We start from the raw sequence: 15,000 nt of genomic DNA, 5'->3' as shown, positions 1-15,000 counted from the left end.
TAGCCGAGTGGTTAAAGCGTTGGAGTGTCCCGGGTTCGAATCTCGGTAACGGAGCCTGGTGGGTAAGGGGTGGAGATTTTTTCCGATCTCCCAAGTTAACTTAATTATGTGTAGACTTGCTAGTGCCTGAACCCCCTTCGTGCGTGTACGCACGCAGAAGATCAGATACGCACGTCATAGATCCTGTAATTCATGCCAGCGGTCGGTGGGTTATGGAATCAAGAACATACCCAGCATGCACATCCCCGAAAACGGAGTATGGCTGCCTACATGGCGGGGTAAAAACGGGCACACACGTAACAGCCCACTCGTGTGCATACGAGTGAATGTGGGAGTTGCAACCACGGACGTATATAGAACTATTATAAGTCCGTAGTTGCAGCCCAGGGTGTTTAGGAAAAAAAAAATGAAAAAGAAAAAAAAAGAAGTGAAATTTCAAAAATCAGAAAAATGTGCAGGAAATGGTAATTTCGGAATCGCTGCTAAAATGCGGAAAATTTCCTAAAAATGAGGACTGGTTGGCAGCTATGCCGGAACGTTCTATGCCAACCAGGTTGCTCCGACTTTCCTTTTCATCTCCAGTTCTAAAAGGAATAGATTCACATCCGTGAAAAAACAAAACAAAACAAAACAAACAAAAAAAACAACCAAACAAACGTCTGCGATGTTGTTGTCACAGATGTCACACTGGGATCGATTTTATGTGTAGTAGTGAAAGTCTGCTTTTATTCGTTTCCGCTTTCAATGCTTTTCATTTTTGTTTTTATATGCCACCCCCCGGAACCTCCACAGCCCCACTCCTCACCACCCTAGGCCCTATCCCCGCCTCCACCCCCCTCCGCCCTCCCCTCCCCTCCCCCCCGCCCTCTCCCCTTCTGCTCACTCTACCACCACCCCGCATACAATTAATTAACCCGTTGACTCTCAGTACCCCGCGTCAATGGATAGCCGTTATAGTGATACTGGTCAGTGCTTCCCCAGAAAGTTCATTAAATTTCAAATTGCAATTCAATCAATCAATTCAAAAGGAAATGAACAAACAATTAGGCATGGAGAGTATCAGTATCAGTATCAGTAGCTCAAGGAGGCGTCACTGCGTTCGGACAAATCCATATACGCTACACCACATCTGTAAAGCAGATGCCTGACCAGCAGCGTAACCCAACGCGCTTAGCCAGGCCTTGATTAAAAAAAAGAAATAAGTAAATAAATAAATAAATAATAGATAAATACATAAAAAAAACCTACTACTACTACTAATAATGATATTTATAAGACGCAAAAACTAGGCATGGAGATGAAATGATTAACAAGTAGTAAAGAGTGGTGACTCTCTCCATTCACAAGGTACACAACTTTCAAATCAGTGCTGCTTACGCTACCGATTCAGCTAGCACACAGGTAAATAAAAGGTACATTGGAACAAACGCAGACACTTCCTCAAAAAAGGAAGCGCCGGGCCTGTCCTTATACCGATCATCTGACATGTGCACACAGCAGCAAAGACAGAAGAAATGTGCAAACACAAATAAGCTTTTATTCAAGACTGGCATAGCCTCAAGAGGCCCGGCGCTTCCTTTTTTGAGTTTGTTCTAATGTACCTTTTATTTACCCGTTGTTTGAGTGTCATGAGTGACTGTGCCATGACGTTCATAATTTGAACTTCCAGATAGTTTTCAAATGCTGCCCACTACTATCATTAATTGGTGTGTGTGTGTGTGTGTGTGTGTGTGTGTGTGTGTGTGTGTGTGTGTGTGTGTTTGTGAGTGTGTGATGGAGAGGGTTCGATTATTTTTGTCTTACACACACACACACACACACACACCATTTTAATTTCGTTCAATAACCACATACTCATTTGATCATACGAGTTCAAATAAAACGCTGCAATCGCTGAATCACCATCTGTGCTTTCGTGAATCTCAAACAAAGCCCATTACATAATTTGTTCAACAGAAACGGGCTGAATAGCAGACGAAGCTGGGACGATTGACAGAACTGCGCCCGAAGGAAATGGAGAAAACTGGTATCAAATTCGTATCATTCAGCTTCATATCCCCCCTCCCTCACCGTTTCAACGAGGATTTCACTTACCATGACTGCGCTAACTTGAACAAAGCTTGTTCTAAAACAGCGGGGGGAAAAAAAACCCGAAAAAGAAGCAGGGAGAAAAAAAAAAGCCACAACAAAAACCACAACAGCACCTAAAGAAAGGAAAACACCGAATGTCGATCCCAGAAATATTGTCGCGGCCAGTATCACCAATCCTGGTCACACATGTTACTGAATAGCTGGAGAACAAAAGGCTCGGACCGAACGGGGGAATATTATGTGAATTAAAAAACACATACAGAAGGAACAGAGACAGCCGACACTTGGGACACCCACCCCCACCTCCCTCACCACCACCACCACCAAAAAACCAAAAAAAACCCAGCAACAAAGCATAACAAAAAGACCCCCCCAAAAAAACAAAACAAAACAAAACAAAAAAACAACAAAAAAACAATAACAACAAAAAAGACACACACACGCACACACACACACACACACAAACACACACATAAAAATATACACACACAACAACAACAACGACAAAAACAACAACAACAACGAACTCTTTCTCTGCAGACTTTTTTTTTTTCTTAAACAATCCTCCCAATAAAACAAAAGCAAAACAAAACAAAACAAAACACGGATAGTGAAAGCAGAAGAAAGGACGTACGAATAGGACATCATCCAACTGTTGCTAACCACGCAAGAGTTCACTGTGGAGGGGGGTTCAAACCAGAATGCTGTTGCCATCATCAAACACACACACACACACACACACACACAGCATCGTGTTCCCCTGGTGACAGCTTACCCTGCACATGTACACAGCCCCAAGGAGGGTGGTGGAGAGGTGTGGGGCAGTTTCGGGCAAACAAACAAACAACATAAAAAAACCCCCAACAACCCCCCCCCCGCCCCCCAAAAAAAAGTGCTGCAGCTGATTGTTTACTGACTGCATGTTCTGAAGAATTGACATGTTCAACATGTGTGTGTGTGTGTGTGTGTGTGTGTGTGTGTGTGTGTTCGTGCGGACACGTGCATTGCATCTGCAATCAGCTCATGCTGCTTGCGGTGAATGAACTGCCCTTGAGGCGGTCGTGAACAGCCTTCTCGAGGCACGTGCTGCCAGTCTTTCTGGCCGCGCGGTCACGGGATGCTGTGTTTGTTTCTTTCCCTTTAGTTTTCTGCGCAAGTGCAGAGAAGCAGTTGCATGCATTGCATTTCCGGTGCAGCTCCTTTGACCACGTGTTTCCCCGCTCTCTCCACCCCACCACCACCACCACCACCCCTACCCCTCACAACACTCCACAGTGCAGCAGTGTGGGGTCTTTCTTTGTGTAGTTATTTGTTAAAGCAAAAAAAAAATTAAATAATTATTTGCTTGCAATCTTTACCCAGTCTTTGTGCATGTTCATTTTACTGGGAAGGGAGTGAGTGAAGAAAAAAATGAGAGAGAGTGAGTGAGAGAGAGAGATGGAGCATTCAGTTTTGGTGTACACACAGCTGTCTCCAAATTGAAATAATGTAAAAGCCACAAATGCATGTTGCATGTTGTGTCCGGTTTTTTTTTTTCTTCTCCCTCTTCTTCTCGGGTTCTTTATCACAATTCTAGTTCGATTTGGTTAACCGCAATTTCGTGGTATTGATCAAAACCACCAGATATAAATGTATTTCTTAAGTATCGTCAGTATACATGAAAATTGTCAAATTTGATGTTGTACAACCCCCCCCCCCCACCCCCCCCCCCCCCCAGTGCAGGGTCTCCTCTGATGTGTGGCCTCCTGGCGACCTAACATCGATGGTTCCCTGTGGACTGCCGACGCTAGAACTGCAGCGGACGAACCCGGGTGTGGCCGTGTATGGGGGAATCTAAATGAGTGGCGTGGGAGTAATGCCACTGAAACGGTGCAGATGATGGGGCAGCAAAAAAACAAAAACAAAACAAAAAAACAACAAAAAACAAAACAACCAACACAGCAACAACAAACAACAACAAATAAATAAAATAAAAAGTAGAAGAAGAACAACAAATAGTATACCATAATTAGTTTTGATTAATAACTATCTTTACTAAAAGTCAGTTCTCACTGGTCTTGTTTGGCCGAACGTCAGATTTCAACAGTCCTGTCTGAAGCGAACGTCAGATTTCAACAGTCTTGTCTGAAGCGAACGACGTCAGATTTCAACAGTCCTGTCTGAAGCGAACGTCAGATTTCAACAGTCCTGTCTGAAGCGAACGACGTCAGATTTCAACAGTCCTGTCTGAAGCGAACGTCAGATTTCAACAGTCCTGTCTGAAGCGAACGTCAGAGTTCAACAGTCCTGTCTGAAGCGAACGTCAGATTTCAACAGTCCTGTCTGAAGCGAACGTCAGATTTCAACAGTCCTACCTGAACCGAACGTCAGATTTCAACAGTCCTGTCTGAAGCGAAAGTAAGATTTCAACAGTCCCATCTTTAACAGAACGCCGCCTGGTTTTCAACAATGTCTGCCTTTCGTTAAGATTAGTGTTCACCCGTGCTTTTTCTACCATCAAATTTCAATGGCTCGGGCTTCAATGAAGGACACTTTTCCGTATGTTCCAGTCTTTATTGTGTGGACGTCAGCCTTCAATGGTCCAGTGAGAATGGACACACAAAGAATACAGCACAGCTCAAGAGTGAAAGTGGGAACAAGGTGGTGCAAAGAGTAATTGGAAATGACTCCCAGGACAAAGTGGTCATTGTGGGCAGTCATGTTTTAAAAAGATTTTCGCTATTGATAAAAAACAAACAAACAACAACAAAAACACAAAGAAACAACAACAAAACAATAGCAGTTCACTTTCAGAACCATCATAGCATTATGTAATCATAATTCTTCACACAACACAACACATACCATCACGAATATTCAATGCGTTCATTTGTAGTAGGCACAATTCAAACTTATCTGCAAAGTCAAACTTATTTACATATCATGAATAAACATATGGGTTTCTAGGGTCGTTAGTAATACGTCATTTGCATGGAATTAAGGTATCTTTTCTTCTTTTTCTTCTGACAACATATTTTTAACTCTCTCCATACGAATGGCGAAAGAGACGACGTTAACAGCGTTTCACCCCAATTACCATCATCAAAATATTGCAAGCGGAAGGCTCTTATACTGAAGAGGTGAATGTTGACAAAGAATACTACAATTCTGACGACGGAAGTTAAAGGTTGGGTCATTCAGACACCCACTGGACATCCGAGGGGTCTGTGTAGAGGAGAAGAGAGGACTGGCCGTACTGAGTGAGTTAAAGCCTTTTCTTCCATTAGAAGTACTCTAAGGTTGCCTAGCTTTTGTTTACCCAACACTTATAGACACCATTAACTCACTCAGTACGGCCAGTCCTCTCTTCTCCTCTACACAGGCCACTGAGATGTCCAGTGGGTGTCCGAATGACCCAACCTTTAGCTTCCGTCGTCAGAACTGTGGTATTCTTTGTCAGCATTCACCTCTTCAGTATATAAGAGCCTTCCGCTTGCAATATTTTGATGGTGGTAATTGGGGTGAAACGCTGTTAACGTCTTCTCTTTCGCCGTTCGTATGGAGAGAGTTAAATGACTGGTGTCTCTGGATCACTTGCGACAGAAGAGTTCCATAGCCACTGTTGAGACGGTTAACTTTTGAGTCTACATGGGACGGAAGTGCATTGAGACGGTTAACTTTTGAGTCTACATGGGACGGAAGTGCAGTAATATCAGGGATACAATTGGTTCTCTTTCGGAGATTATTAAAAACAACAACAACAACAACAACAAATAATCGTCCTCTGTTGCTGTGTCTGAAAGGTATATTTCCTTCTTTAACCCCCCCTTCCTTTATAGAAGAAACAACAACAACGTATATCATCATTATTCACCATTCATCTTTGCAATGTCATAGATATTAATTTCAGTAACGTAAGAGATCCGTTGGAGCAGTAGAAGGGAGTTGTGTGTGTGTGTGTGTGTGTGTGTGTGTGTGCATGCGCGCGCGCGCGTGTGTGTGTGTGTGTGTGAGCGCGCGCTCGCACGCGCGCTCGCATGTGTGTGTGTGTGTGCGTGGGTGGGTGGGGGGTAGGATGAGGAAAGGGTAGTGGAGGGGGAGGATATGGGTGAGATAGCAGAACAGCTGTGTCACATCGTCGGTCGAGGACCCCCCCGCTCCCGCCAACCCCCCCCCCCCCCCCCCCCCGACACACTCATCCAAACCCCCTGCAGAGTTCAACCTGTGACCAATCATTATGTTCATGCCTGACTGAACAGTCCTCTTTATTATTTCCATGAAGATAATAGGCCTTGCTTCAGTGTGCAGAGAATCGATGTATACACACACACACACACACACACACACACACACACACACACACACATATATATATATATATATATATATATATATATATATGTGTGTGTGTGTGTGGGGGGGGGGGTCTGTGGGTGGGTGTCTGTGGGTGCCTCTGTGTGCAATTTCACTCACAACACGGGAACAAAAGATGATTGTTAAAGATATTTTCACAAGCGAGTGTTTATTTTATGCACGCTCTCTCTCTCTCTCTCTCTCTCTCTCTCTCTCTCTCTTTCTCTCTGTCACATACACACACACACACACACACGGCAAAAACCAACCAGCAAGGGGACAGCATTCATGATAAACCAAGCGAACAGAATCGATGCATCTGCAAATAAATGAATTACATCGCTGAATGTTTTTTTCTTGGGTGGGTACCTGCACAATATGTACACCCCATCTGTTTCCACGCTGTTTCTGATGCGAGTATCACTTTCCGCTGTGATGTTAGTCTTGTGTTGGTAATTTACTCTTCGTAAAAAAAACACTGTACGCACTGAACTTAGATGGGTTTAAAAAAAAATTAAATGAGTACTATATCAGGTGTATCTTCGTGCATTTGTGCAGGTTATCTTTCAGCAAGTAAAAAACAACAACAACCCAAAAACAAAACAACAACCCAATAAAACAACAACAACCAAACCAAACACAAAACAAAATGGTATGCATGAACACCGGTTTCTGTGGTGATTTTATGGACCTTTTCCAACACCGATACTCTCCCCTCCCCAAAGAAACAAAAACAAAGAACAACTAAAGAAACAAGAAGAAAAAAACAACAACAACCAAAAAAAAAAAAAAAAAAAGAAGAAGCAGAAACGCACTTCTTCCTTCTCTCTGTGTGTGTATGTGTGTAACACATGTTATTCAATTATTTCTGCATTTATTCAAATCCTTTAAACCTTTGTTCACTTCATTTTGTCTTTGAACATAATTATAAAAAAAAAAGTAGCCACTGTTTGAAAGTTTAAGTGTACATGTTAAGCGATAACACACACACACACACTCACTACTACTACTATTAAAAAAGTTATATTCAAATATCCGAAAAGTTGACGGGTTTGTTTGCCTGCCCCGTTCTTTGAAACACTAATGTTGTTCTGTATCAATTTTGTCAACCGGTGGTGGAGAGTATCTCCTCGGAGATCAAAGTGACGCCCACAAAAATAACACACCCCTTTTCCCTCTATCAGTTGTCGTGGTGACAGCCTTCAGACAGCTTTATATGTGACGTCAGTGGGTACGCTGTCTTTTTCTTCGTCATTGTTTTGGTTTGAGGTGCGTAAATCAGATTAAGATATGATTTTTTAAAAGTTGTTCATGAAAGGAGCTTTGATATTGACATGCAACAAAACAGGTGTTTATGAAAGTACAATGGTGTTCATATGTCCCCTCCAAAGTGGTCGGGTTTTCAAAACATGCAGGAAATGTTGACATCAAAAATAGGGTCAGAAACGAAAGTGGGGCGCACGGACTTTTTTTAAAAATATTTTTTTTAATTGTTTCCCAACATAATCTAGTATCTATTCCAGCAAAAAAATATTTTTTTTATAGCAGTTAGTTCATATTTCGGCCCCTTTTTTTCACGTAAAATGACTGGACTATAGTGGTCGGCGAGGTTTTATGCACCATAATTCAAACTGATTTGCGTCAGTTCTCCTTTCCTGACAGTGACTGGTTTATCGCGTCGCTGGGCTGACCATGCTGTACGCTTAAAAAAAAAAAAAAAAAAAAAAAAAATTACCTCCCTTGCTTCATTTTGGATTCTACAAAGCTTGAAGTGTAAAGATTAGTTACGATTAGATTTCCCCTTTTTTTTTCTTTTTTAAAATTTTATTTTAAACTATATATTTCGTCGGCAGTATACTTTCCTATCTTTGACCAATCTTCATGGGCCGCTTTGGGGAGTCTGTGGACAGTGGCCTTTCTCACGCTGAGAGTGAGTGAGACCACCACAAAACTGTCAGTTTCAGTTTCAGTTTCAGTAGCTCAAGGAGGCGTCACTGCATTCGGACAAATCCATATACGCTACACCACATCTGCCAAGCAGATCCCTGACCAGCAGCAAAGGTTGCCAACAGCACCCGGTGTTCCCAGGCGGTCACCCATCCAAGTACTAACCGGGCCCGTCGTTGCTTAACTTCGGTGATCGGACGAGAACCGGCGTTTTCCACGTGGTATGGCCGTTGGCGAAACTGTCAAATTATGTGGCGTCTCTTGGTCATTTACATCAGTCGGGGGATAATAGGTTCCATTATAGTCATATCTGAGGAATTCTCAAATGATATAAAACTACCGTCATATCAGTGACACTTCCATTCAGAAATATATCAGATAGCCCTACTTATTTGACTTCAAAACGGCTTAAACTCTTCTCTTACTCACACACACACACATTGTAACTGATGAGGATGAACAGAAAAAGATCAACAACAGTTATTCTAAAATTCTTTGTTTACATGTGCAACATAGTGATGCTTCTTTTGGTAGTGTACGGACTGATGTTGTCAGTTTCTTTGTTTACATGTGCAACATAGTGATGCTACTTTTGGTAGTGTACGGACTGATGTTGTCAGTTTCTTTGTTTACATGTGCAACATAGTGATGCTTCTTTTGGTAGTGTACGGACTCGGGTCGTCAGTTTAAATTAATTTTTTGTTTATTTGCAACCTCTACTGGAAAATAAAACCCAGCCCCCCCCCCCACCTTCCCTCCTAAAAGAAAACGGCTTTTGCTGGAACGTGAAATCGCAAAGAACTTGTATTCATGAGTGTGTTCGCACCGATAAGTATTGTCACTCTTCCTCTCTCTCTCTCCGGGTGTGTGTGTGTGTGTGTGTGTGTGTGTGTGTGTGTGTGTGCGTTTCTCCCTATCTGCATGTTACGAGTTTGTGAAGATGGCATGCTCAACAAGAACTAGCACAGCCATATGCACCCATGCAGTCAGTCACTGTCATCAGCCATGGATACGGCAAACTCACAAAGGACCCGGCAAAAAGACAGAAAAAAACACACCAAGTGATAGGCCGGGAAAATGTGACAGTGTCAGAAGGTGGATGGGGGAAGGTTCAGGTCTCCTCGACTGCGGAAAAGAGTCTCCACTACCACCAACATAAGAGGGGAGAGGGGGTGGAAGGGACCGTGCTGCCGAAAGTTCAGTTTTTTCAAGAAGAGACAGGCCGCCGTAAGCCACGCCCATCACTGTGCATTCTCCCCGCCTCCTCACTGCAGCAAGCCCTGCCTCCTCGTGGGGGGGCGGGGGGGGGGGGGGGGGGGGGGAGGGGGGCGTGTCTCCGTCTCGATACGCCCAGCAGCGCCACACCAGTGACTGAGGCCAACAACTCCCCCCCCCCCCCCCCCAAACACACACACCACTCCCCTTCCCTGCACACGTCGCTCTCAGTGCACGGTGGAGGTGGCGTTATCAATATTACACGAACAACATCTGTTTTTTTTTTTTTTTTTTTTTTTTTTTTTTTTTTTTTTTTTACTGACAATTCTGTTGCCAGGGATTAGTGCAACACTGCTGGTGCAACAGTTCCGTGTTCGTGATTCAGTCCACAAATCGCCCAATTCTGACAAGGGTAACCTAGCTGGATCGTACTGTTCTTTTATCTGCTCTTTTTGTGTGCTGCGTGTACACGTGAACTGACAACTACCACCTCAGTGGCACGACTGACCGTGCGAGACAAACGGAAGCGTATAAACATAAAGTGGGGACCACCTTGTTCAGTGATAGGAAGTGGAACGCACAGACAGACAGACAGCAACACAAAATGATACGAGGTAGCGACGCGTTTTGACCTCGGGGGTGGAGGGGGTGGGTATCCTTTAAAGGCAGGCGGAAATAAAACCAGCAGTTAAAGAAGTTGTCTACAGTAGTCTACAGACACAGTCATCAGTTCAAAGCTTTGTACATGTTATGGTTTCAGTAGTGCCGGCTGTGGAAGTAGCCCCCAGCGTCGGAAATGACTTGTAACTCAGTTCACTACAACAACAACTACTACTACCACCAGTACAATGAGATAACGCTTTCAAGTTCATAACTCCCAAATAGCTTTACAATAACACGTAAGTCAGACACAAAGCACATAAACACACACACACACACACACACACACACACACACACACACACACACACACACACACACATATACAAACAAGATTGGGAAAATTTGTTCATGAATGCTGCTGCAATTTACTGCATTAACTGATTGATTAATTGTGTTTTTTTCATTCGTTCATTCATTTACCATTGCACTTGTGTCTTATAAACCTTACGGTTTCATGACAATAAAATCTATTCTATTCATTCTATTCTATTCTATTCACACACACACAGACTGACATGCACAAACGCACACACTGAGTACCGCCGCACGCGCTGACACACACAAAAACACGGCGTGAACGAAAAAAGAAAAATTGTTGTGGATCCACAGAATACGGAATAGTGTGCCTCAACCATGCAGAGACTGTTTGATAAGGAAGGCGTTTAATGTCCATGTGTGTTGGGACCCGTACATGTAGTGTGTATACATATGTATGTGTACATAACTACATGCATGTATATGAATGTGTATTGTGTGTGCGTGTGTTTATGTAAGTTTGTGCCTGCCTATGTGTGCGTATGTGTTAGGGTAGCTGTTAGATACACACATGTATGTTAAAATGTATGTATGCAGTGTGTGTGTGTGTGTGGTCACATTTTGGTGTGTGTATGTAACATAGATATAATGTTTATGTTAACAAAAGCGTTTTTGTAAAGCACCTAGAGCAGATTTCTGGATAGTGTGCTATATAAGTATCCATTATTATTATTATTAGTTCCTGTTCCTGTTCACAATCAGTAAGCCCATGAATGAGATGAGCAGCGCTAAAGTACAGTCCTTGGTGTTTCTGACACTCCATACTCGCAGTAAACTGTTCTTATTTCGGTTCTAATTTTTATCTCCTGGCCTCATTGTTTGTTTACTTCCAGGTGAAAAACCACCGAGGCAACCATGTGTTTGTTCTGTATTGTCCATGTGTTCTGTGTGGCTTGTTCAGGATTAAAAAGGCTATGCCAGTCTTGAATAAAAAGCTAATTTGTGTTTGCACATTTCTTCTGTCTTTGCTGCTGTGTGCACATGTCAGATGATCGGTATAAGGACAGGCCCGGCGCTTCCTTTTTTTGAGGAAGTGTCTGGGTTTGTTCCAATGTACCTTTTATTTACCTGTGTGCTAGCTGAATCGGTAGCGTAAGCAGCACTGAATTGAAGTTGTGTATGTACCTTGTGAATGAAGAGAGTTACCACTCTTTACTATTTGTTCTTATTTCACAATGAAAAGGGTGAGGAGAGTTGAAGAAGGGGGATCAGATACAAATGGAGAAAGTCTATAAAAGTATATAGAAAGTCTTGTAAAAATTGAAGTTTGTGAAACAAGAGTCATTTCTCATACTCAAAAGCGCCCAACATTTCAAACTCACAGTTTTTTTTAAATAGTTTTTTTCTTCTTCAGGGGTTGTGTCAGACAGCAAGGCAACACCTGTGTGTCCTTGTGGGACAACAAACTGACAACATCTTTATTATTATTATTATTATTTTATTTCGTTTTATTTTATTTTATTTTTAGTGACAGCGTGCTGAGAAATAAAACAAGAAGAAGAAACCACAATTAATCAATTGTTTATTTGGTGTTTTATTCTTCACAGTTACTGACACGTATCACGGTTTCACGTAATGCTAATCAAAATTCTGAAACGTGTGATTAAGATAACAAACAAAACAAAAAACAAAACAAAACAAAAAAACAGAAACAAAACACAAAACAAAAACAAAAACAAACAAACAACAACAACAACAAAAAACACCAAAAAACCACTCACACACACACATACACACACACACACACCACCACCACCACCATCCACAGATTGAAAAGTGAACACACACGCCTGGACTGCTTTGTTTATTGATTTAGTTTAAATGTGTGTGTGTGTGTGTGTGTGTGTGTGTGTGTGTGTGTGAGTAATCAGTTGTACCGACATGGGGATTCATCGACAACCATGCAGTTTCATTTATCGACTTTGCAGTGACTCACACCAGCCACAAAACGAGAAGAGGCATTAATTTGTAACTTTGATTCATGACTAATTTCCGAAAGTTTTTTTTTTTTTAAATCCAGTTTCGCTCTCACGGATTTTCTTTCTGGTGAAGAAATTAGACATAGGCCCCTTCTGTTATAATATTTATTGAATGTTTTGTCTGCCTCCTCTATTGGTCAGTTTAATCTGTTATAATATTTATTGAATGTTTTTCTGCCTCCTCTATTGGTCTAGACTGACCCGCTGGTAGAATTAAAACAATGTGCTGAGCAGTTGACCTTTTCAAACAAGTCAAATAAAAACAAGCAAACAAAACAACAGCGACAACAACAAATACAACCCCCCCCCCACCCCGCCCCAAAAAAACACAACAACAACAAAAAAACAAAAACAAAAAACAACAACAACAACAAAAAAACCCAAACAAACAAACACAAAAACACACACACACACACACACACACACAAACAAAAACAACAACAACAACTAACAAACAAAAATAAACCCAAACAGAATCAGCAAAAAACAAACAAAACGAAAACAAACAAACAACAACCAACAACAATTTATTTATTTATTTATTTATTTATTTATGCAAGCTTATCTATTATTTATTCCCCCGTTTTTTTTTGTTTTTTTTTTTTTTTTTCTCAAGGCCTCACTAAGCGCGTTGGGTTACGCTGCTGGTCAGGCATCTGCTTGGCAGATGTGGTGTAGCGTATATGGCTTTGTCCGAACGCAGTGACGCCTCCTTGAGCTACTGAAACTGAAACCCAACAACAACACAACATATTCTGATTCCTTACGAACAGAAGCGAAGGGACACAGTACTCTACTGCAAAAAGATACTGGTTTTCAGTACGCACATGTAATTTGTTTGTATATCCATACAATTATTATGGTATTGATTCTATTTATATACATGTATTATGTATATGTATATCCATAATTACAGTTATGATATCTATTCTATGTGTTACAGATATAATCCAAATAGTTATGATATTGATTCTTTGTATATACATGTGTTATATATACAGATATATCCATAATTACAGTTATGATATCTGTTCTATATGCTATAGTTATAATCCAAATAGTTATGATATTGATTCTTTGTACATACATGTATTATATGTACGGATATTCGCTTGGTCAGGTCTCCGCACTCAGCTCTTTCAAGTCTGGCCTTAAAATCCACCTCTTCCCAGGATAGCCTTCATTCCTTGCCTTTTTCTTGTCTTCAGTTTCTCCAGTTTTTAGAGTTATGCAAGCGTGTGAATGACTGGTGCGAAAGGGCTTTGATTTGTCTCTGCACAAGATTCAACGCTATATGAATATCATTGTTGTTGTTATTATTATTACTATTATTATCATGATTATTAGATGTGTATATCCATATAGTTATCATGATATTTATTCTATGCATATACATGTAATATAATTATGTGTATAACCAATAGTTAACACGATATTGATTCTGTTTTTGATGTCGTTGACAAGCGGACAGCCAACTCTCTCCTTTGTTGAAGACAAGAAATGGCAGTTCTCTCCCTTGTATCTTTCCACGAACCAACTCTCTCTCTCTCTCTCACTCTGTGTGTGTGTGTGTGTGTGTGTGTGTGTGTGTGTGTGTGTGTTTGTTGCGTGTGTGTGTGCGTGCGCGCGCGTCAGTGTGTGTGTGTGTGTGTGTGTGTGTGTGTGCGTGTGTGTATGCGTGTGTGTGTGTGCTGATCCGTTGTACAAGTGAGAAAAAAACAACAACACGTAAGTACGATCAGGATCGCGAGTGTCACAATGCAGGCAAGCAGACCATAATTGTGGACTATGCGTGCATGCATCTTTGACACATAAAACAGAGAGAGAGAGAGAGAGACAGAGACAGACAGACAGACAGACAGAGACAGAGACTGACAGAGAGATAAACAGCAATCAACGGTAACTGATTTCATCGATTCGAAGTTTCCCTGCCTGCAATTCCTTAATCAATCAGCGAATCAACCCCTCAGTCATTTGTCTCCAGCATGGAGGACGCCAGAACCGGTTTCGTGCAGTGTACTGAATTTAAGCCGTGATGAGTGAAATAAATGTGGCTGGGCATTAGCGTTCAGTGAGAAACGCTGAGACCCACTTACGGACACATACATCGAATCAGACAGAGCGAATCCTATCTTACCCCCCGGTAACAAAGGTTATATTAAAAATTAAAAAAATAAAAATAAAAAAAAAAAAGAAGAAGAAGAAGAAGAAGAAAAAAAAACAAGAAATGACGAATACAGCCGCTATTCCGCGCGCTCGCACACACACATAAACACACCACACACATGCACACACACACTGACACATACACACATACAGACACGAATACTCAGACAAACACGCCGCGCACACGTACACACACACTGACAGACACACACACAAACACATACACACTGTCTCTCTCTGATAATTATCTAATAATAATAATAATATAATGGATAATTATTGAGCACTTTTC

General features: G+C 41.6%; 1 protein-coding gene and 1 non-coding gene across 2 annotated transcripts in view; both read right to left on the bottom strand.

The window, feature by feature from the left end:
• LOC143292055 (uncharacterized) overlaps positions 1-15,000 on the bottom strand; it is a 90,113-nt gene that overhangs the window by 31,128 nt on the left and 43,985 nt on the right. The window lies entirely within an intron of this gene.
• LOC143293194 (5S ribosomal RNA) lies at positions 8,487-8,605 on the bottom strand. The gene has a single exon (XR_013056747.1). It is a non-coding gene; the product is annotated as a 5S ribosomal RNA (ribosomal RNA).

This window comes from Babylonia areolata, chromosome 18 (genome assembly GCF_041734735.1).
Source record: "Babylonia areolata isolate BAREFJ2019XMU chromosome 18, ASM4173473v1, whole genome shotgun sequence".
In the NCBI taxonomy this organism is placed as follows: Eukaryota; Metazoa; Mollusca; class Gastropoda; order Neogastropoda; family Buccinidae; genus Babylonia; species Babylonia areolata.
Note: the sequence above shows the minus strand (reverse complement) of the source record. Positions and strands in the feature narration are given on the sequence as shown.